Consider the following 21,751-nt stretch of genomic DNA (forward strand, 5'->3'; position numbering starts at 1 on the left):
GGAGGAGAAGGTGGTGGAAGGAGCCGCCGCCGGCTGCCGCCTGCTCGCGGGGCTCCACCACAGCGCGTCCTCCGGGTTTCTGGGCTGCAGGCGGCGCTGCATGGCCCGGGAACTTGTTGAGTCTACCCTGGAGCCGCCTCCGGAGCAGCTGGAGGCCGGGGGACTCTGTGTGTTCTCTCAGGGATTGAGGGGTCGCTGGGGACCCTGCTGCATGGCTGTGTGCTGTGCCAGCCGGCATGGCCGGGCAGAGCTTTGGGAAGCCAGGCGCGAAGGGTGCGGGTCGTGTACGTGCCTGGCCCCTCACCTGCCTAGGCTGCCTTGTAGAAGCAGGGGTTGGGGATCCTTTCAGTGCAGGCTCCAACCTGGTGTCAGCCCCTCTACATGGGGACAGGAAGTCCTGTGAGTGGCCTGAGAAATGAAGTGGGAGGACCTGCCTGATAATGTTGCATGCTGACATTTAGGGACACTCCAGAGCCAGCGCCACTGCCACTCCTAGCCAAGAACCCTACTCCCTCCAGAGCACACAGTCTCCACCAGCAGAAGCCACAGGGCGCAGAGGCTGAGTTCCTTTGGGGCAGAGTAGAAGTCTCTTGGGGAGGAAAAGACCTAGGATGCCAAGGAGCTATCCCCACCCTTAATTTCGTACCCACCAAAGAGTATTGGGTGTTCTGAGCTCAGGGCAGCAGACCCAGGGGTCCCTCTGATGCCTGGTAGGTCCTGGGGCCTGGGCCAGGGTCTAAGCAGCCAGCCGAGTGCAGGGCTCCTGGCCCCCTGGATTTGCTCCTAGAACGTAAAGTAAAATGTAAGTAGCCACATTTATTAGTCTGTTTCTCAGGAAAGGACAGAAAAGTGGTGGACCCCAGGGAAGGGGCAGGCTGCAGAGAGTAAATTGGGAGGACAAGTGGAAAGTCCTTTCACCCACCCACCTCTCCAAACACATCAGTGGGCAGTGAGACCTCTTTGCCTGTATATCCTTGAGTCCCTGCACCTAGCACCAGCTCTGTGCCTGTGGCCAAGCCGTCACTCCATCCTTGTTCACTGAGCTGAACTGAGCCTACCACTGCCTTATAGAGTGTCTGTTTGTTTGTAAATGGCTTTATACGAAATACCTTATTTGTCTGTGGATACTTTGGGCAGTGTGTCCAGACGTTCCAGAAGAAAATAAAATCTAAAATGTCGTCTGTTTCCCTCTTACCCTGCAGCATCCTTTGGGATACAATTTTGCCAGCCTTGGGGATCCAGATATGCTCAGGACGGGAGTCCTTAGCCTGTGGATCCAAACTCTGCCCACCTCACTCTTCTTGTTGTCCCTCTTAACTCAGATCCCCCAAGGCCGATTTTCTAGCTTACCAGGGAGGCTGTTGGGAGCTGGCTGGAAAGAGATGCTTAATTATGTGTGAGCAGTGTGGAAACTGCAGTCCCCTCTTCTGCCTGGAAGGGGCCAGGAAAGGGAATGTATAGGAGTTGGGGACGTTTAAAACTAGATAGGAGAAGATGCCACTCTCCAGCACGTTCCCTTGGGGATGTGCTGTTGCACCTGTGGGCTCCAGCCATTTTCCCAGCGGTCTGGGGAACTTCTGTAAATCTTACTTTATTGGCAATCCATAAAATTGAAATCTGCCTTCCGTCTTTTAAACATGACTGTAAATAAAGCTGCCAGGAAACATGGGCACTGGGCTGATAGTATCAGAAGGCTGAAGTTTTCCAGGGCCAAGAGTGAAAACGGGTCAACATAAATGCGCGCACAGCAAGGCAGAGCTCAGCCACAGGTGGCACTGTGAGCTGGCAAGAAAACAACTCCAAGGACAGTGCTATCTGAGATTCGCATCATGTATAACTCCAGGAAGAAAATGGAAAGCCGTAATTGGCAGGTTAGAAAATCCACTTATATGAAGAGAGTATAACAGAACTTTGTAGCATCGTCAAGACTGCTTAGAGTTGTTCAATTGTCTAGTAGACTTACAGTTGTTTTGCTAAGTATTAAAATCATTGGCATCCCTTCTTTTTTTTTTTTGAAGTAAGAAACGATTTACATGTTGTATTACTTAAGTACATGTCTTCAGCATCACAAATCAAAATATTGATGAAAATTTGCCTCACCATACCTTTGACTCGGAGAGATATTCCACATGGGTGAGGTGTGTGTCATCATGCTGCAGACTTTAAAGCAAGCATCATGCTGGGGGCTGGCTAGGGAGAAGGGAGTTTCAGTCATCTTTCTGCCCACGGATCCCTATTGCATTTTTTTTTAATAGATGGGATGTAGGCTTATTTTTAGGGTCTAGAATGAGTCAATATGCTCAGCTTCCTCAGGAAAAGAAAAAAAAAAAGTGAAACTTGATAGAAAGATTCATTTTAGGAATCAATTGGTATTGGCTTTTTATATTTTGCTTAAGATTTTTGTTGAAAAAGATAGATTTGCAAAGGAGAAAATAGCAACTTTTCAAGTGGGATTTCCTAAAAGCACAGGAGTAAAAATAAAGGAAAGTTCAAGACAGCTAACTAAGCAAAATATCCAAGTCTGTCTTCTTTTGCCTTCTTCTTGGAATTGTGCAGGGGTTGTACAGAGAATTGCTGGAATTCCACCCCTATGGTACAGTAAGTTTGAGGTCTCAATTTCCACATAAAAAAGTCAAGAATATACAAGTCAAAGATGTTCGAAAATGTTCATAACAGGTTTATCTATATCTGTTCCAAACTGGAAATAATCCAAATACCAATCAACAGGAAATAAAGATTTCTTGGTTCTTCGTATAGTGGAATACTAGACAGCAATCCAAAAGCACTGACTGCTGATTGCATGCATGGAGGACTTTTACAAAGGTGCAAATCAAAGGAAGCCAGACACCCAGTGTTTATGACATGATTCCATTTAGATGAAGTCCAAGAATGTGACAAAACTGCCGATGGTGGGAAATATCAGAATGGGGATTACCTTTGAGGCATACTCGTTGCCCAGGACCACAGCACCTTCAGTGGAGCTGGATCGTTCTGTCTCTTGCACTAGTTGCTTATGCAGTTTTCCACATATATAGAAATTCATGGAGATGATTCCTGTCTCAGTGTGACCCCATTTGTCTGAGCGTCATCACTGTGTCATTGCAGTGTCCACATGAATGCTCCCCAATAACCCTCACCCCTCAATGATCCAGCATATCTGTCAGTGCGATTAACCTGTATCTTCTCCAACGTGCAAGGCAGGAGAAGAGAGAAGTGTCTCCAAACTAGCAGCTGCCGAAGAGGAGCCTTCCGGTTTAGCTGCACAGCAGACCTTCCTTCTTTAGGAGGCTGCCGATGAAACGCCTGCCCTTCCAACTGTCCAATGTGGCTACAACAGAGTTCACCATGGACATGAATTTTTCTTTCCCATATCTTTGTTGCATGAAAGGGGTCCCAATCCAGATCCCATGAGAGGGTTCTTGGATCTCACACAAGAAAGAATTCAGGGCGAGTCCACAGTACAAAGTGAAGGCAAGTTTATTAAGAGAATAAAGTAGTGAAAGAACAGCCACTCCATAGACGAGTGGGACATTCCCAAAAGTAAGAGGAGGAACGCGTCCAGCCTAGATACAATACTCATATATATGGGAGCTCTGCTCTGCTACAAGGATTTGTCATAAAGGATTAAATTTCTGAATTACAATATTTTGCAAGAATCGGTATTTTCTGTTTTTGTTTTTGTTTTTGGAGACAGAGTTTCGCTTTGTTGCCCAGGCTAGAGTGGCGTGATGTCAGCTCACTGCAACCTCCATCTCCCATGTTCAAGCAATTCTGGTGCCTCAGCCTCCTGAGTAGCTGGGATTACAGGCGCCCGTAACCCCGCCTGCCTGGTTTTTTGTATTTTAGTAGAAATGAGGTTTCACCGTGTTGCCCAGGCTGGTCTTCAACTCCTCAGCTCAGGCAATCCCCTCGTCTCCGCCTTCCAAAGTGCTAAGATTACAGGCTTGAGCCACTGCGCCCGATATTATTATTTTTAAAGTAAAATTAGGAATGCCTTTGTTCTCAAGATGTCTGGATATTAGGACACTCCTAAGTCTGGGTCTGTTTAGTAAACATCATCAATGTGTTCCCTTAACCTTAAACATCTAGAGGTGAGGAATGCCTAACTTTCTAAGAATGCAGCCCACTAAGTCCCAGCCTCATTTCCCTAGTCTTCACTCAAAATGGAGTCGCTGTGGTTCGAACACCTCTGACATCTTCATATTCCAGAGAGACTCTTAGATGAGCCCAACCTAAGTCTCTAATGGGCAGGTTACACCTGTCAGTTCAGAAGCTGTGGTCGCAGATCAGCCAGTGCTCAATGCCTGCAAGGGAAAAGTAACTCCTATCCCCTTAGACCTGTAGGGTCGATATCAATCACTTGGGGGCACTTTAGCCTTGCCTTTCAAGAACAAGCTAGACACAATGCTCAAGCGTGCCCCAGGGGGGCCTCCTTTTCTACGGAGCCCTTCAGGAAGGCTTTCTGCATCATTCCCCTTGTCATATTCTGCTCGAGCCTTTAGTCTCCTCTTTCTGGGCTTATTTCTGGTTTAAGAGTCTGACTTTGTTTAAAGCCCCTTGCCCATGGCTCTTCCACTGTCCTGGCAGCTGAGCCGTGTTTCCTTCTGGTGGGAGCCAGAGCTGTTTCTGAAGTGCTGGTTCATGTTCCAGGGACATGCCACTCCTCTGGCCTTCTTTTCCTTTCATGTTAAGACACTAGAGATGGTTTATTGGCCTGAAATACAAATTTGTTTTGGAAAACCTGAGCATTGTGAGGACTAGTCGACATCCCTGGCTTTCTGTGATGCATCATTGTGAATCTAATTTATCCACAGAAATGGAAGGTTTTCCTTTCGAAAGAGAGTGAAGTGGCTCTAGGTTTTTTTTTTTTTTTTTTTTTTTTTTTTTTTTTTTTTTTTTTTTTTTTTGGATTCTCTGTACAACCGAGGCAGTGATGTACAGGAATAAGGAAGAGTAGGAGTGCACTCTGCCTCTCCCTTCTCCCCTCACAATCCCTCATTTTCAGGGCTCTGAGCAAACCCCAAGGCTTTCCCCTCCCAACTGCAGTCTCTCCTTTCTTTTAGGTGGACTCCTGAGGAATGGAACAGAAACCCTTTATTTTGTTGACCTTTATTTGGTCAGTCTTGGGTGCTAGTTTCTATAGGGTTTCTTACTATCCCGTTCTCATCACTGGGGAGCCAACCTCTTCAGCACAGGTAGATGGCTCAATGGGCTTGTCTTAATCCTTGCTGGTAAGGCCACTAGTCTCACTGAGCCTGCTGAAGCCACCTTCTCATAAAGTGGCTTACATGCCCATGACAGAAAGTGGTACTTCTGTTCAGAACTAGGGCAGGAAGGGTCCAGGTGCTTATGCTTGTAATCCAAGCACTTTGGGAGGCCAAGGTGGGCAGATTGCTTGAGCTCAGGAGTTCGAGACCAGCCTAGCCAACATGGTGAAACTTTGTCTCTGCTAAAAATAGGAAAATTAGCCAGGCATAGTGGTGCATGCCTATAATCCCAGCTACTCAGGAGGCTGAGGCAGTAGAATCACTTGAACCTGAGAGGTGAAGGTTGCAGTGAGGCAAGATCGTGCCATGACATTCCAGCCTGGGTGACAGAGCAAGACTCTGTGTCCCCACCCCCCCCCCAAAAAAAGAACTTGGACAGGAAGGGGTAAGAGGGGTAAGAATGGATTTCACACTTGAGCTTCCAGCCTACCAGTGCTCTGTACTGGTGCTGGAATTACTGGCTGCCCTTCCCAGACCTTCTGCCCTGGTGCACAGAAAGCTTTTCTGTAGGGAGCTGCTGCAGGGAGACCTGGAGTCTTCTCCCAGCTGGGTGGTGTAGGAACTTCCTTGTTTGCCCTCCATCCCTACCTTAGGTTCCACAGGCATGGAAGAGGGATGGGGCAGAGGAGAATGCAAGGAAAATGGAAGCCTCCTTGTTCTACTTTTTTCCTTCCTCAAGCCCTGACTGAATATGAGACTTTGATGAGAATGATGCTCCACTTCGGCTGTGCACCTCCAGGGTGCCAGGCACTCGGTGCATTGTGGGTTATATACATTGGTTCTTACCAGATAACTGTGAGTGTGATATTGTTAAAGTCTCCCCACAGATGTAGATCAGAGAACATAAATGATCCTCCAAGGTCACACAGCTAGGAAGGGGTGGAGCCTGGATTGAAATCCAGTTCTGTCTGATGCAACCAGAGGACAGATTCTGACCAAAAATGCCAGCTGCTCATGCCAGGCTCTCAGGAAGCTGATGCTGCATCCTGTCTGGCTGGAGAGTAGCTTTGACCAGCATTCTTTTGTTGTCATTAGCCGTCCCTCATCATCTCACTGTGTTAGTTACACTTTGAAATAAAAACAAGCACTGGAACAGCAATATACCCAAATCATTTTGCATTTCGATAGCACTCTAAGCTTTCCCAATATAATCTCAGTGATATTATCACGTTTTCTTCGTTGAATAACAGCTATTAAAATGATTCATCACAATGTACGTATCCCATCTATACCACAAGAGGCTACTTCACACCCTTAGGGTGCCATGTATAATGGCATCGTATTACCATGGCCTTTGGATTATCCTGAACACCTCTTTGGTACTGTCATTTGCTGAGATTCAGTCATAGTGGACAGGATACGTGCTTTTATTTTTTTTAAAGATGACTAACACACTGCATATAATTCTAATTACCTACCCTTGACATTTTATGCACTCAGTGCAATAAATTATTTTCCTAATTTGGTCTAAGAATTGACGACCTGACTTTAGATGTATTTATTTACTAGCATGGCTCATGGGTGATTTCATAGCAAGCTATTGAACATTGGAAAGCAAACATTTTGTTCTTTTTTTTTCTTTTTGAGATGGAGTCTTGCTCTGTAGCCCAGGCTGGAGTGCAGTGGCGCGATCTTGGCTCACTGCAAGCTCCGCCTCCCAGGTTCACGCCATTCTCCTGCCTCAGCCTCCCAAGTAGCGGGACTATAGGCGCCCGCCATCACGCCCGGCTGATTTTTTGTATTTTTAGTAGAGATGGGTTTCACCATGTTAGCCAGGGTGGTCTCAATATCCTGACCTCGTGATCCGCCTGCCTCGGCCTCCCAAAGTAAGCATTTTGTTCTTAAACACCAAGCTCCGAATGGGAAAAGTACAGAATTAAATAAAAAAAATCTTTAGTTATGTTTGGTGACCTTTGAGGGCACATAGGTGGTCAGTTCCATGTTTTCCATAAACATTTTTTTTTCATATTATTGAGTCTTTGGAGAATTCAACAGTCTTCACGTTAATTGCACTGCACGGTAGGGCTGCAGATCTCCCCATGTCCAATTCACCTAATTTGTGCTTTGGCACATTCTGCAGCTGTGCCGAACTCTAAATGTGTGTGTACCCCTCGCTTCTGGGTTCTCATGTATTAGTCCATTAACTAAAGTTAAAGGAAAAATCAAAAACTTATTTTAAGACATTTCTTATACAATTTTGATTTCTTTCTTTCTTTCTTTTTTTTTTTTGAGATTCAAAGAAAGGCAGGAAATTTTGCTTGTAAATGTTGCTTAATTTTTTTCTCTTTTTAGAAAATCCGGTGTTCATAGTTTAAAGTCAGTATGGCTAGAATGTTGTACAAATGCTCCTGGCGTCATCCAAATCCCTGTATCGCGGCAGTCACAGCTCCCTGGTACCTTCTCCCCCTTGCCTGGATGGAGGCCTCTGAGTGATCTCCTAGACCTTCCTTGATTGAGAGGGGAAAGGGAGGATCTTAAGATTCCAGAATATTCATCTCATTTAATCAAGGGAGGCAAATCCTACAGAGCTTTTTCCCATTTGTGTTATTGGCTGTTTCCGGGGATTCAAGAAAGAAACGTGAAAATCTGTTTTGTTTTGTTTTGAGATGGAGTCTCACTCTGTCACCCAGGCTGGAGTGCAGTGATGTGATCTTGGCTCACTGCAACCTCCGCCCGCCAGGTTCAAGCGATTCTCCTGCCTCGGCCTCCTGAGTAGCTGGGATTACACGCATGCGCCACCACACCTAGCTAATCTTTGTATTTTTAGTGGAGATGGGGTTTTACCATGTTGGCCAGGCTGGTCTCGAACTCCTGACCTCAAGCAGTCCGCTTGCCTCAGCCTCCCAAAGTGCTGGGATCACAGGCGTGAGCCACCGTGCCCAACCATTTTTTTTTTCTTTAAATAGAGATGGGCATTTGGAAATTGAGTCACCCAAAAGGTGAAGTAGCATTGTCCAAGAGATCTGTTACTCAGTACAAAGTTGAAAGGAAACCTAAATTCATTTTATTTGTGCTTTCAGTGTGCATCCCAGACGTTTGTTTCAGAATTTGTTAAATATTGAAGAAGATCACCTAGGGTGGAGTAGGTAAGAAAAGTAAATGTGGGTTTGAGAGGCCATGATAGCCGATCCCCTCAGTGGCTGCTCTTGGCCTGTTGGACAAGCCATCCTTGCACGTGACTTGCTATCCTATGACCCGCCTCCAGATCGGTCACCCTCCCCATTTGACTGTGGCTGGCCTGGCTCTGTTTGATGACCATGAGCAATAAAGTTACCCTTTCATTACCATGCCTTGGGCTATCCGAGCTGAATGCCCCCAAGTTCTAATAGAAAATAACATGTATTGGTTTTTTTTTCTTCTCTGAACTCAAATATGACAATGAAGAAATTTATTTTAATGGTACTGATTTTTTCCTTCCCCAGAGTAAATATTGTCACATGGAATTGCTCATGATACTTCTGAGTCCCTTAAAATAAGACTCGTGATTCATTCACACCATGAAAATGGTAGAGAACCAACATCTTCACCTTCAGATTCATACGTTATTGACTCTTTCCTTTTTGGTCCGTGGGTGTTAATGAACATTTTCACTCTGGAGCTTTCTCGGCTTCCGACTCCAGCGTGGATAAAGGAGTGCAGCTTCTGGCTGCCTGGTTGATCCTCTGGGTCTCTCAGCCCTGGGATTTCCAGGTTCCGTCTCTGTTGTGGTGGGCGAGTTGCATGATGCATTCGATTTGGTATTTTACAGAACCTCTACTGAGAAAATAGGGTAAGCAGATTAAAGCTGAACTCAGACACGTGTTTGGCAACCACCCACTCTTGGTGGCGTAAGTGGATGGAGGCAGGTGGCCACAGCAAACAGCACGTGGCTTTACGAAGAAATGTTCCCCTTCCGTACATTAGGCCTGTGTAAAGTTCCTTGTTGGACTTTTGCTTCTTCGATGACAATACATATTTTGTTAGTATTTAAAGGACATTTTTAAACATTGCTGAAGTGAAATCAGCTTAAATTGCGATTCATATGACAAGTGTTGAAACAGGGTGATGTTTGCCATGAATTTAAATAAACTCCGTTAAAGCAGAAATGTCTATATACCATGTAAGACACAACGGTCTCCCATAGACTTCCCCTATTCTTTATTTCTTGACAACCATGCATAATCTCTCTGTTTGAATACAGAATAGAGTCAGTTATTTTAAAAGAGTTATCATCTAGGGGTATAGTGCACTTCAAGCAAACTCTTTACATGCAAGTATGACTTACCAACAAGTAAACCTTACCAAATAAATGCTCATTTTGATTAACGCTACCTTCAAATAATCACTGTTTACCATGCACTTAGAGGGATTCAGTTTTCCAAAATAATTTAAAAGGTGACTTTTTAGAACATCATTTATTACATTGTCATCTACCATATATTCTTCTTCTTCTTCTTCTTCTTCTCCTTTTTTTTTTTTTTGAGACAGTCTCACTCTGTTGCCCAGGGTATAGTGCAGTGGTACAAGCTGAACTCACTGCAACCTCTGTCTCCCAAGCTCAAGCAATTCTAGTGCCTCAGCCTCCCGAGTAGCTGGGATTACAGGCACCCGCCACCACGCCCGGCTAATTTTTGTATTTTTCGGAGAGACAGGGTTTTGCCTTGTTGGTCAGGCTGGTCTCAAACTCCTGACCTCAAGCGATGTGCCCACCTCGGCCTCCCAAAGTGCTGGGATTAAAGGCATGAGCCACCGTGCCCAGCCTACCATATATTCTTGTACATACATGTGTATAAGAATACGCATTTACTTAATATACTATCAGAGTACAAAATTGTTTGTTGTGGATTTCTGCACATGTTCCTTGGGTAAGAGAGTCTTGATGTGATTTGCACTGTGAGAGCAGAACTTAGGTGCTCTAGTGTTCTCCAAAGTCCCCCTCTACTTCCTGGATGGCATTTATTGAGTAGAATCCAGAGCTCAATAAATAAAGAACCTCATGTACTGCCCAAAAAGCCAGACACTGTGTTAGCTGGTTTATACATATGTCTCTTAATTTTCATTGTTTGACAACATTATGAACTATGAAATGTTGATAGGATATGAAAAATCAAGAGCTGGCATTACAGAATAGTGCAGGATTCCTTTCCTGCTCCATTTTTCCAAGCTCTGCTTCATTGGAACTTACCAATGTGCTGTCTTTCAGTACGTCTGAAGGTCTTTTTCAATTTAAATCAGTTTATTCCTGTTTTTACCATATCCATCACCCTGCTCCTTCTAATATAAACAGACTTAGTGGCCTATTAAGTATTTTACTTCTAATGCCTTTCGGTTTCTTTTTGGCGGTGGAGGTGCAATCTCTTCCAAAACCTGCCTGCACTTCAGAGAATAGGACCTCAGTTGCCAAGAAGAAACTGAACCTTTGTGGGGGAAAAAGAAAAATACAGCCTTCCCTCATTCTCCAGTCTTAATTGAGCCAACTCAATTTATGCCCACCAGTTCTCGCTGCTCATAGTTCTAGAGCTTTATGAGAATTAAATCCTGGTCTCACCTTAATCCTCCTAAAATCTCTATGAAACTGGGCACTGTTATCCACACCATTGTGAGATGAGGCAGCAAGCACAGGGCGGTGCCCAAATGTGACCAAGTCAGGAATCTCATGTAGAAAGCTGTACCAGGAAGTTGGGGGCTGATTAGGAATTGTCTCCAGAAATACCAGATGAACAGTTCAACTTCTAGTGAAGCAAAAGATAGGCATATTTTGGCCTTGTTTAACTTGTACCTGAATGTACCAGTAACACTTTTGGAAGATTTGGACGTACTCTTCCTCTTTTCCCAGGAAAATAAGAGAATATTTATTCTTTTACATGTTGAGAACACGGACAATTCTCACATTTTGAGATTGCCTTAATAGGCAACTGACTTTATTATCTCAGTGTTGATTGAAAGAATAGTTTATAGCAGGTGTTAAAAGTTTTTCTTAACGCGCTACATTATAAATATTTTAGACTTTGAAGGCCATAACATCATAACATTTCAAAGGTCATGAAAACCCAACTCTGCTGGTGAAGCAGGAAAGAAGCTGTAGAGAATATGTAAACAAATGGGCAACTACTCAGTTCCAACAAAACTTTATTTACCAAACCAGGAGGTGGGCCAGATTTGGTCCACAGGCTGTAGTTTTCTGACCCCTGGCTTATAGCGTAAGTTGTTGGGCAGAATTTTGATACCATATGTAGACCCAAATTTTAAGAATGAATTGATGCATTTGGACTGATCATGGGAGAATTCAGTGTTTTTCCCCTTTGCTTCTTACATACACTAGATTGTAGGCTCACCCGGCCTCATCTGCGATTTGAGCAGAATTAGAGCAGTATATCCTATCAAGGCTTACTTCTGGCAAGGGATATGGTGAAGGGGCCATTCATCTGTTAGTGTTAGAGTAAGAAATAGTTCCATACAAACAACTGGGAATGTCTTTGTCATTGTGAAGCAGAAGAATTTTGCTTTCTTAGTTATGGGAATACTCCAGTTATGGGAACCAACATGCAGTCATTATTTTAAATGGACAGTTGTATATGTTTGGCTCCTTTGTCCAATAATTTTATTCACCACGTTCCCCTGAGAGAAGACTTGCGGAGACAATCCTGGACAGTCAGTATTGGATTTTCATCTCCCGCTGATTTATTTAAGTATTTCATGCAACCCAATGGAGTATCTTTGCTGTAGGCTTTTAATACTGGAGCTCTTATGATGACTGTTGTAATTTAGTGTCCTGTATTGATGGTTTCCAAACAATTGAGATGAATAGTTAAGTTTCTATAATTGTTTTCTGTAACCATATGAAAAGTGATTATGTATTAGCTTAACATGCGTTTTTCACTAAAATAAGAATCAATAATCAGTTGGTTATCCTTTTGAATATTTAATGCCTAAGATTTGAATATTATCAGGAAGCCAAGATTTTAAGACCCCGTTTCATTTTTTTAAAAACATGACAAAATGTGACATCATGAACATTGAGATCGCTTCATTGTGGATTAGCACCCCACTTTCAAATTTGTCAGCACGATATCATCTGTTAGTACATTGAGATATTCTCTAAAGACATAGGATAAATTTCTAATTTAATTTCCTATTGCAGTATTTTTGTGTTGCCTATCATTAAGACTGTGGAGCTTCTTTATTAATTAAATTCAGTTCACTGTGTATATTGCTACCACTTACCAAGTGGTAGTTAATACAGCCTCTCTTAGGTGATGGCTTCTTGTTTACCTAGCAATGAAATGCTTAACCTACACTGCATTTTTTTCATGTGTGTTTAACCAAAGGAAACATCTTTGAATTTATCTTCTCACTGTGTAACTGGAAACACTGAAATTTATTTGATGATCCAGAATCAGTTTGTTGGTTTTTAACTTTATTTCCATCCACAATGAGTGGCAACTGTGATAAAGTTTCATGTTCTTTACACTGAGATTCCACTGGATGAGTCTGAATGTTTAACTTCCAGAAGTTAGGAGAAGACTGAGCTGGCTTTTGGGGTTTAAGAATGAAAATGCAAGTGCATGTGCCTATTTTAGGGTCTGAGTTGGATTTTCATAAAATAAAGCAAAATCTGAGGTCACCCTGTGTGGGAAAACCTCATCCAAGATTGGAGATTGGAAATAGGAGCAAGGGCCAGAAGTAGCCACCCGGAGAGCAGAGCTAAGGATTGGGTGGTGCCTGTGTGTCCTTTGGGCACCTGGTGACTTTCAGGATATCACAGACGCAAGGGTGAGGGCCCATCTCATCCTTACTGTCAGAGGCAACAGCATAGCCCTGGAGTGTATTTCACATTATACCGCTAGAGCTGGGTGCTTAAAGGGCATCATCAAACCCATTTTTCTTTCCTTGAGCGGAGCTGCCTTTCATTTTTAAATGATGGATTTGAAAAATGGACAAGTAGTGAAAATGCGAGAAAATGATTTGCACCGGTAGGTGCTCCACCAGATGTGGTATAAAAATCAACATGTCCCACAACTGGGCAATTAAATGTTACACATAGAATTTATGGAAAGAACTTCGGAGTGTCCCAGGGATTGCAAAGGTGGTTATAAATGCATGTGTTCACCTCTTCCTGTTAGCACACACCCCTAAATACGCAGAATCTCTCAGCAGAGACAGTCCACTGAGAGTCCGCTTAATAAACCTCATTTTAATTTTATTCACCTTAGTAAGGCTGCAGGAGTTGGTAAGCCCTGTGTGTCCAGTTTTCCAAGGACATGGAGACTTGGGTTAAGGGAATTCCAAGCTTGACTGCTAGGTTGCTGGCATAAATCATCATTCTCTCTTTATAGTTGCCTGGTACATTACGATGCAATGCCAGACTTCCCGCCTACCCCAGTCAAGAAATGAAAAAGAGGTTTCTCTCCATTTCCTGGTTCCCTCACAGTGAGAGTGAGATTTTTTATGAAGTCTTACATTTGGTGGTTATTGGCCCATTACCTATGGAAACCACTGTAGAGACCTCACAGTGCTGCCATCAGCAGGCGCTGTGGCCTTCGGCGGTGCCACATAAGGTGGCCCCAGTGCTCATCCCAGGAAGAATGGCCCCAGCTTGTCTTGGCAGACGACTCCCACGGAAGCTGTGGAGAACCACGATGGTGACAGGCGGCATTAGAGGGGCTGTAAAGGGACAGATGCCTGAGAATTTCTTCTGAAGGATGTAGAACCGTGTGCATTTGGATGATAATGCAGTCAGAGGGGGGCTTTCTGTGATTACTGTGGAATAACTCTCAGGCTGAGCCCAGGAAACTAGGAAATGCACATCTACCAGGTGCCAAAGCAGAGCTGTTTCTTTTTCCCTCTTGCTCTCTCTCGTTGAACCTCAGTTCTTCTGTCTGTCCCTGAGTCCTGCCTTGGAGCCACTGCCTGTTCCCTGGGTGGCTCCAGCTGTGGACTACAAGGGTGCTGGGCACATAGCTCGTGGCTCTGCCCCTCTGGTGAGTGGAGGCGGATGCAGGATGGCCTCTACTCTCTCCCCCTGCCTCTTTTTGTTTTCCTTCTCTTAGGGTTCCTCAGCCTCATGAAGTTTAAAGCCTCGTGCATATCCTCTCCCTCCACTGCATTGTTCTAGGTGTTACTGAATTTCTTCAAAGAGAAAAATAAAAACAGAATACTCTTGTGACTGATTTCTGAATGTGACACGTGGCATAATGACTTAAATGTATTACAGCCAGCAGCTCTTGGTATAGGACCCATGATATTTTATTACATTCTGTTTAGCATTTTGTTTTACTTTATTATTTTCTTGCCTTTGTTTTATTTAGAACACTTTACATCCACCCTTTTCACAGTTTTAAGTGTACATTACGGTACTGTTAACTGTAACTGGATACGGTGTTGTGCAGCAGATCTCTAGAACTTACTCATCTTGCAGAAGTGAAACTGTACAACCGTGTCCACGACCCTTCTTAAAGCCTTAGCTGAGCTGCCGAGTCCTGCACTCTTAACTGCAGGAAGGGCAGCTAAGGAAAGCCAAGTGCAACTTGCCAGACAGATGGGATTTTCATGTCTCATCTATCAGGCAGGACATTGTCTCAATGTACTCAGCAGACTCCTAGACTCGGGTTCTGGGCTGATGCTGTCAGACATCATAAAAGGAGAGACACTCCTCTCGTCATGTTCCTAATACCCCTAATAAGCATGCTTCCGGTTCATCTACTGGCCTTAGCAAAGCTGCCATCTGTGTCTCCGATTTGCTGTCTTTATAGACATCACCATCCCCTATTAGTGAATTTGGGGTCTTGAGACGTGATCTGATGCAGACCTGCTGTTTCATAGAGGAAATATAGCTGTCTGTGTGCTTTTTATTATTGTCATGTGTGCCGCTGACATTTCACAGCATTCATTTATTGAATTTTGAAGACATTGATTTTTTTCTTCATAGCAGAAATTATGGATCAGATAATTGGCCAAATAAGAAAAATTCAGACAGCATTGTTTTTCTAAACATACTGAAAATAATGCATGTGCCTGGTGAAAAGTGAAGATGTCATGGCAGAGACTCCAGCCCTGCTGTCCAGGCCACCCCTGGAATGGGAGCCCTGAATCCTCACGGGATGTACACTGAGATTCAAGGAGGTCCCTGCACACACCTGCCCTTCCCTGCTGCTGGACTCTTGCAAATCACTTCCTGTGAGTGTCAGCCAGCCCACTACATGTTCTGAAAGCTCTGCAGAGTGTGCCAATATTCCGAAGTTTCAAAGTAGTGCCCTCTGAAAATATTTAAACCTGCAAATAAAATTAAATTTGCATTTGAGAATACAATGTGTTTTCCTTCTTGAAGGACTCAATGCTTTGGAGAAGAAGTATATATTACAAAATAATTCAATCACCCATCACAAGTGGGTGTGTCATTCTGGCTCTGTGCATCCTTTCAATGACTCTGAGGATGATATCCTCATGGAAGTAGAGTTATTTAACCCCAGGTCACTTGTTTCTCAGAGTTGTTTACGAGGTGACTTTGCCTGATGTGTCTGCTTGGATAAGATATTAAATTATTTCAAGAATCATTTTGGTCTTTGCTCTCATGTAAAAGTGGTTTTAGAAGCAAACTTCTACCAGGCCATCACGTGGCAACACTGGCTGCATGTCAAGAAAAGTGAGACTTTACTTTTACACGTTATTTTATACTCATGTATGCTTGAAGAAATATGCAAGCGTGAGATCTAATCCATACAGAAGTTGAGAATGTGTTTCCATTAGAAAGTAAAGAGCCTCTAATATTCGAAGCCTTTGATTCGGCGGGCAGGTGTGAACAGTGGAGGACTGTGCTTCTCGCTTGCAGACACTTCGATTTATTTTTCTTTAGCTCCCTCTGTGCTTTCAGGGAGCCTGCGTGAGTTAAGCCTCTCCAGTAGTGATTTCGCAATGCCCAGCAAGACCGCAGCTCTCATTTCCTTTAGGAGTGTTTTTTTTTTTCCGCAATGAAGGATGAATTTTCTAAATCCATAATTACACCTGTCTATGAGGGCAGCATCTCTGTTAAGGGCTTGGAAAGTACCTTGTTCATTCCTTGACTTATTTTGTCAACATTTTTTCAATCCCACTCTCCTCACCCCTTGCCAAAAAAAAAAAAAAAAAAAAAAAAAAGATGGAGAATCACATTTTTGCTTCAGCGTCTCTTCTCTGATGATTTCTTGCTTCTTAAATTCATGTTTGGAAAAATGTTTTCATTTAAACAACCTCCCTATTTAAAATAATTTAACAGTATTACCTGCTTTTTCTAATGAGTGAAAATAATACACTAAGGATGTATAAAGTCAAAACTAATCATTCTTCTCCCCATCCCTTTTCTGTCCATCCCCGTTAGATTACTCAGCACTGTTGACAGCTTGCTGTATGTCTTTACACACCTTACTTCTTGTTTGTGTGTACCTATGCAAGCTTTTATATGCGTAGATATTTCTTTTACATGTATTTCAAAAAGCTCAGAATATTTTTGGGAAGGGAAGAAAGAGAAAGAGATGTTTTCTTTGATTTTTAAGACAGTACTTGGAAGTTAAGTGTGGGCATCAGTGTAAGTAACAAGTAGGATGCTAGAGACAGGAAGAACAAGATGGGTAGTTTTTCTTTTTATTCAAAGCAGTCAATGATATGTTCTAATGCTTTAGAAAGGTTCTATGCCTAGAATGTTCCCAAGAAAGGTCTGATTTATTCTTCATAAAGTGCTTTTGTATACTTCTGAACTAGGGTGGAATTTATGTGATTTTGAATCAATTTTGGGGGTGTTTTTCAAATGTTTTCTTGGAATAGTGATAAGTTCTCTTTAAAGAGATTGATCACATGAGATTGGGCAACACCAAGATGAAGAGAATGAAATCTGTCTCCCTATAGCAGTGCTTTCAGAAACACGAATACATTAATGTACACCAAGTGTTTGTTAGAGTAAGGATTAGGGTTCAGCATTACAGTGTTTTCCTAACTTTCCTTACCCACAGGCTCCTTACTTATTTATTTTTTGTTAGGCTGCTGTGACTAGCATTCCAGGGAACACACTTTGGGAAATGATGCCCCTTTGCCTGTGTAGTGCCCGTGTGGCTGTGAGCTTCCTCCGTAGACGTTTCTGCCTTATTCCAACTGATCGGTAATGTTCATCAACATCATTTCATTCTGTTTTTTAAGACGGAGTCTCGCTCTGTCACCCAGGCTGGAGTGCAGTGGCGCGATCTCGGCTCACTGAGAGCTCCGCCTGCAGGGTTCACGCCATTCTCCTGCCTCAGCCTCCTGAGTAGCTGGGACTACAGGAGCCCGCCATCAGGCCTGGCTAATTTTTTTGTATTTCTTTTTTTTGGCAGAGACAGGGTTTCACCGTGTTAGCCAGGATAGTCTCGATCTCCTGACCTCATGATCCACCTGCCTTGGCCTCCCAAAGTGCTGGGATTACAGGCGTGAGCCACCGCACCCAGCCTTTTTTTTTCATTTTTAAATCAAAACAGATCATTCATGCAAGAGAAGAAATACCTATGTAGAGGTAACAAATCATTCAGTGGGCCTCTGTACTGCTTCCCGCTCCAGTCCCTGTGTAGCTCTCCCCGCTCAGCTGTGCACTTCTTCTTTGTGATGTGGTCTCTACACAGATTTGGGATTCATTTTCCCTCGCTTTTCTTTTTAGTTTTACCACATATTCATGTATCTTTAAACAATATGTTTTTAAGCCTTGCTTGCTTTTGCCATTTATAGAAGCAGAGTCAAACAATATATATTTTTCCATGACTTGCTTTTAGGTTTCAGCACTGTGGTTTTGCAGTCTCTCTAGGTTGATGAGTGCAGCTGTGGTCTGTTAGTTTTCTTAGCTGAATAATACTTCTGCTGTAGGAATAGATGGCAGCAGGCATAGCCCCCCTTCGTGGATGGGCACCTGGGTGATGCCGGTATTTGCTATTAGGACATAGGTCTTAGATCCTGCATTTAACCATCTCCAGACACATTTGCGGGAGAGCTCCTCCAGGAAATACACCCCGGGGTAGGATTGCCAGGCCAGCAGGTCCTTAAGGCAGATGCTTACCTTAGGGATGCAGAGGCCCCAGTGTTTCTTAGGCTTCAGAAGTGTGGTCTACACAGCAATAGTAATACGAAGACTCAGCTACCATGATTCCTTCTCAGCCATTCCTCCTTTTTTCCTAACCCCAGAATCATATTTATGATCTTGTCATTTTAAACCTATGCGTGTAGTTTCTATGTGATGGAACATGGTAATGAGAATCTAAGTATCCAGCCTGGTCACCCGCTTCTTTCCGCCTCATGCAGGATGGTCGCCGTCATTTAATCATTGTGTACAGTCTCCCTCGGGCACCCTGAACCCTGCATCTCTTTCACCCAGGGCCTCCCTTTGGTTCTCATTTCGTTCTTTGCCTCTTCCTTGACTCCTGCCTTCCTTCTGCCTCACTATCAACCTTCTTTAGAATACCCAATGGACAGCTTGTGTAATCACGTTCTCCCACATCCCCAGGAGTCCTGGGATCCGGGAGTGGCTGTTTGTAAATCTCAGGAAGCTTTCCCTGTCTTCCTGCCCCGCCCTGTCTTCCTTCCCCTGGTCCACTGGCCTCAGGTTTCCTGCAGCATCCATGGAGCGCTTGGGAAGACCCAGCCATACAGCTCCATGTGACCTCTCTGTGATCCGCCTGGTGCTACTGCTGAAAGGAGGGTCTCTGTTACATGGCCCTGAGCATGGCAGGTCCAGCACCCACGGATAGCCAGGGCATCTAACCAAGATAATTTAGAGCAGAAGCTGTAGCTACATTCTGTACCTGTTTATCCTGAGTTCCTGCTAGCAGGTACCAATAATGATGGATTGTGAACAAATAGCTCTGCCTTGTTTTTTTAGACCCCGAAACAAGTTGGCTTTGATAATGCTTTTTGACTGACGGGCACTTTTTGTAACTAAATCCCATTCAAATGCTGAAAATATGCCTCCCAAGGTTGATTTCAAGATATATTAAATTGACCTAAAGAAAAATAAGTAGGAAAAAACGTCCTACCTGCACATGGGATGATGTGTGGACATTTTCAAAATAGTCATAACCCAGCTTTACCATGCAAAAACAAGCAAACAACGCCCTCCCTTCACCCCCCAGAAAACAACAAAAGCAAAAACATCAAAGTCATCCCTGCAGTGAGACAAGATTTCCCCTTTACTACTCAGTACCTTCAGCCAAAAGGAACTGCACCACTTTATTAAATGTGGCTCTGAATATTCATTTGTGTTTGCCTTGCTGGATTATCTGACTACTGCTTTCCATCTGAAACGTTAAGTCTATGGAGATGTTGCTCCCCAGTAAACCATCTTAGCTTTACAGGGCAGGGTCTTCACTGAGTGTAATAGAATCCCTGATCCCCAGGAGGTAGGGAAGGGGCCAAAGACGAAATGCATGAATGAGAATGGTTTCTGGAGAGGATGTAGTCTGCCTCCTCTTGGAGCTGCTTTAGGGAGAGCGAAAACCAAAAAGTCCCCTTTGGCATCACTTGTGAGCTACTGGAGACCGGTTTGTGAATGGATCTTTCATTATATATGCTTTTAAGTACCCAAGTAGCTATCTGTGAGCTTTTTTACTAGTCTTCATGCCAGAGTGATAATTTAGTAGAAAAAGAAAAGAACAAACAAGCCCTCGAAACCAACCTGAAAGTGCAAGATACAGATACTTATGGGCAGAGAGAGACTATTGCCTGTCTTTAGAAGCATGGCCAGCTATTGCTGGGAAGACCACTGCTACTTAGAGGGGTGGAGTTCTTTCTGAGCTAGCTTGTCCTGGAAGGCTCCGCCCCCAGAGTGTTCTTGATGATCGTGCCTTGCAGCCTTTGGGCTGGGCGACCTCACCTTTCCATTGGCTGGAAAATGAAGAGGATAAACCCCACTCTCATACGCAGGCAAAAGGTTCCTTTTGATAAAATCGTGATTTCTCCATCTCAATAATAATAGTAACGCACCCATCCCAACCGCCCCAGAGCTTTGCTGTTCTGGAAACATAGGCATGTCTGAAAGTACCCTTCACCTTCATTTTCAAAGTCAGTGCCTTGTCTCATGACTTCTCAAGGTTGGTGAAGTTCTGAAGTACTTAAAAAAAAAATTGCTGATTTAATAAACTTGCTGATTTAAGAAAAGAGTCAGACCAAGTAGAAAGTAGTTTTACCACAGATGTGACTTTTTCTTTTTGTGGTGAGTGCATGTCCCAGGCAGTGCATGGGCCTGTCAGAACTGGCATCATTTCCATTTGGTTGAAATCGAGTCTCTGCATCCTGCTTTGAGATCAGGGCAGAACCCTTGCTTTTTAGCTTCGTGGAGGCTATATTATAACAGAGTGGAAGAAGGGAGAGGGAAGGAAAGGAGGAGGAAGAAAGAAAAGAAGGGAAGGGGCACAGGCAGGAAAAGAATAGGAACATTCCAAAGCCATGTCTCAGGACATTAGAGCTAGAACCGGTGTCTGTGCTAATGGCACACCTGCTAACATCCTCTTCTTTCACTTTCCCTGGAGTGAGTTTTTGATTTCCTGCTTTAACAGATAAAAACTGGTGTTTTAATTGGATTCTGCATATTACCTCTGTGAACCTGCAGAACATAAGTGGTTTAAGTAGTTTCACAGTGGGCTTTATTCCATTAGTGATATGCTGTATGGATTATAATTCTCCTAAACTGATAATATGCTGATTTACTGGAAACCAAATTGACAAGAAACCTATCATGTGTATGGGCAGTCTGTTCAGCTTGCTGGACTTGGCCAGGAGACCTTCAACTCCTAAGATTTTTTCATTCTTCTCTTAAAAAATAGCAAAGATATATCTTTATTTTCAGTTATTAAATTTTGAGTTCACTTAACAGTTTCTTACCTGTTTGCAGAACCACGTGGAAGGAATGACAAAGTCTTGTTTCAGATATATAATGCCAACATCCTAGCAATCTGAGCATACTCAAATATGCTTCTGCATCTTGAAGAATAAGGTTGTCTTATATGCTAGTAACATTTATCTGAAAAACATGCCACATAGAAATACCTTTATGGGGACTTAGCCATAAATTCTTTGCCAAAGCCAATGTCACGAAGGTTATTAACTAGGTTTTCTTCTAGGATTTTAATAGTTTGAGGTGTTAACATTTAAATCTTTAATCCGACTCAAGTAAATTTTTTCATATTGTAGAAGTTAAAGGGCCAGTTTTAGTTTTATGCATATGTTAGCCAGTTATCCCAGAACCATTTATTGGAAAGGAATCCTTCACCCATTGCTTTTTTTTTCTCTTTTTTTCTCAGCCTCATTGAGGATCAGGTGGTTGTAGGAGTGCAACTTTATTTCTGAGTTTTCTATTCTATTCCGTTGGTCTAAGTGTCTGATAAAATAGAAGTTGAAATTTTTAAAAAAGTATCTTTATGAAATATAAAAAATGTGGAAAGTAATTAGTCTCATTAAGAGAATCCTTGTTAATGTATTTGAATACAGATATTTATAGAAATACAACTATAATTTGACTTAAT

The 21,751-nt window shown here is 43.3% G+C and overlaps 1 protein-coding gene across 3 annotated transcripts in view; it reads left to right on the forward strand.

The window, feature by feature from the left end:
* The window catches only part of DOCK1 (dedicator of cytokinesis 1), a 548,347-nt gene that overhangs the window by 289,780 nt on the left and 236,816 nt on the right, over positions 1–21,751 (forward strand). The window lies entirely within an intron of this gene.

The sequence above is a fragment of the Rhinopithecus roxellana genome, chromosome 11 (genome assembly GCF_007565055.1).
Source record: "Rhinopithecus roxellana isolate Shanxi Qingling chromosome 11, ASM756505v1, whole genome shotgun sequence".
NCBI classification, from domain to species: domain Eukaryota; kingdom Metazoa; phylum Chordata; class Mammalia; order Primates; family Cercopithecidae; genus Rhinopithecus; species Rhinopithecus roxellana.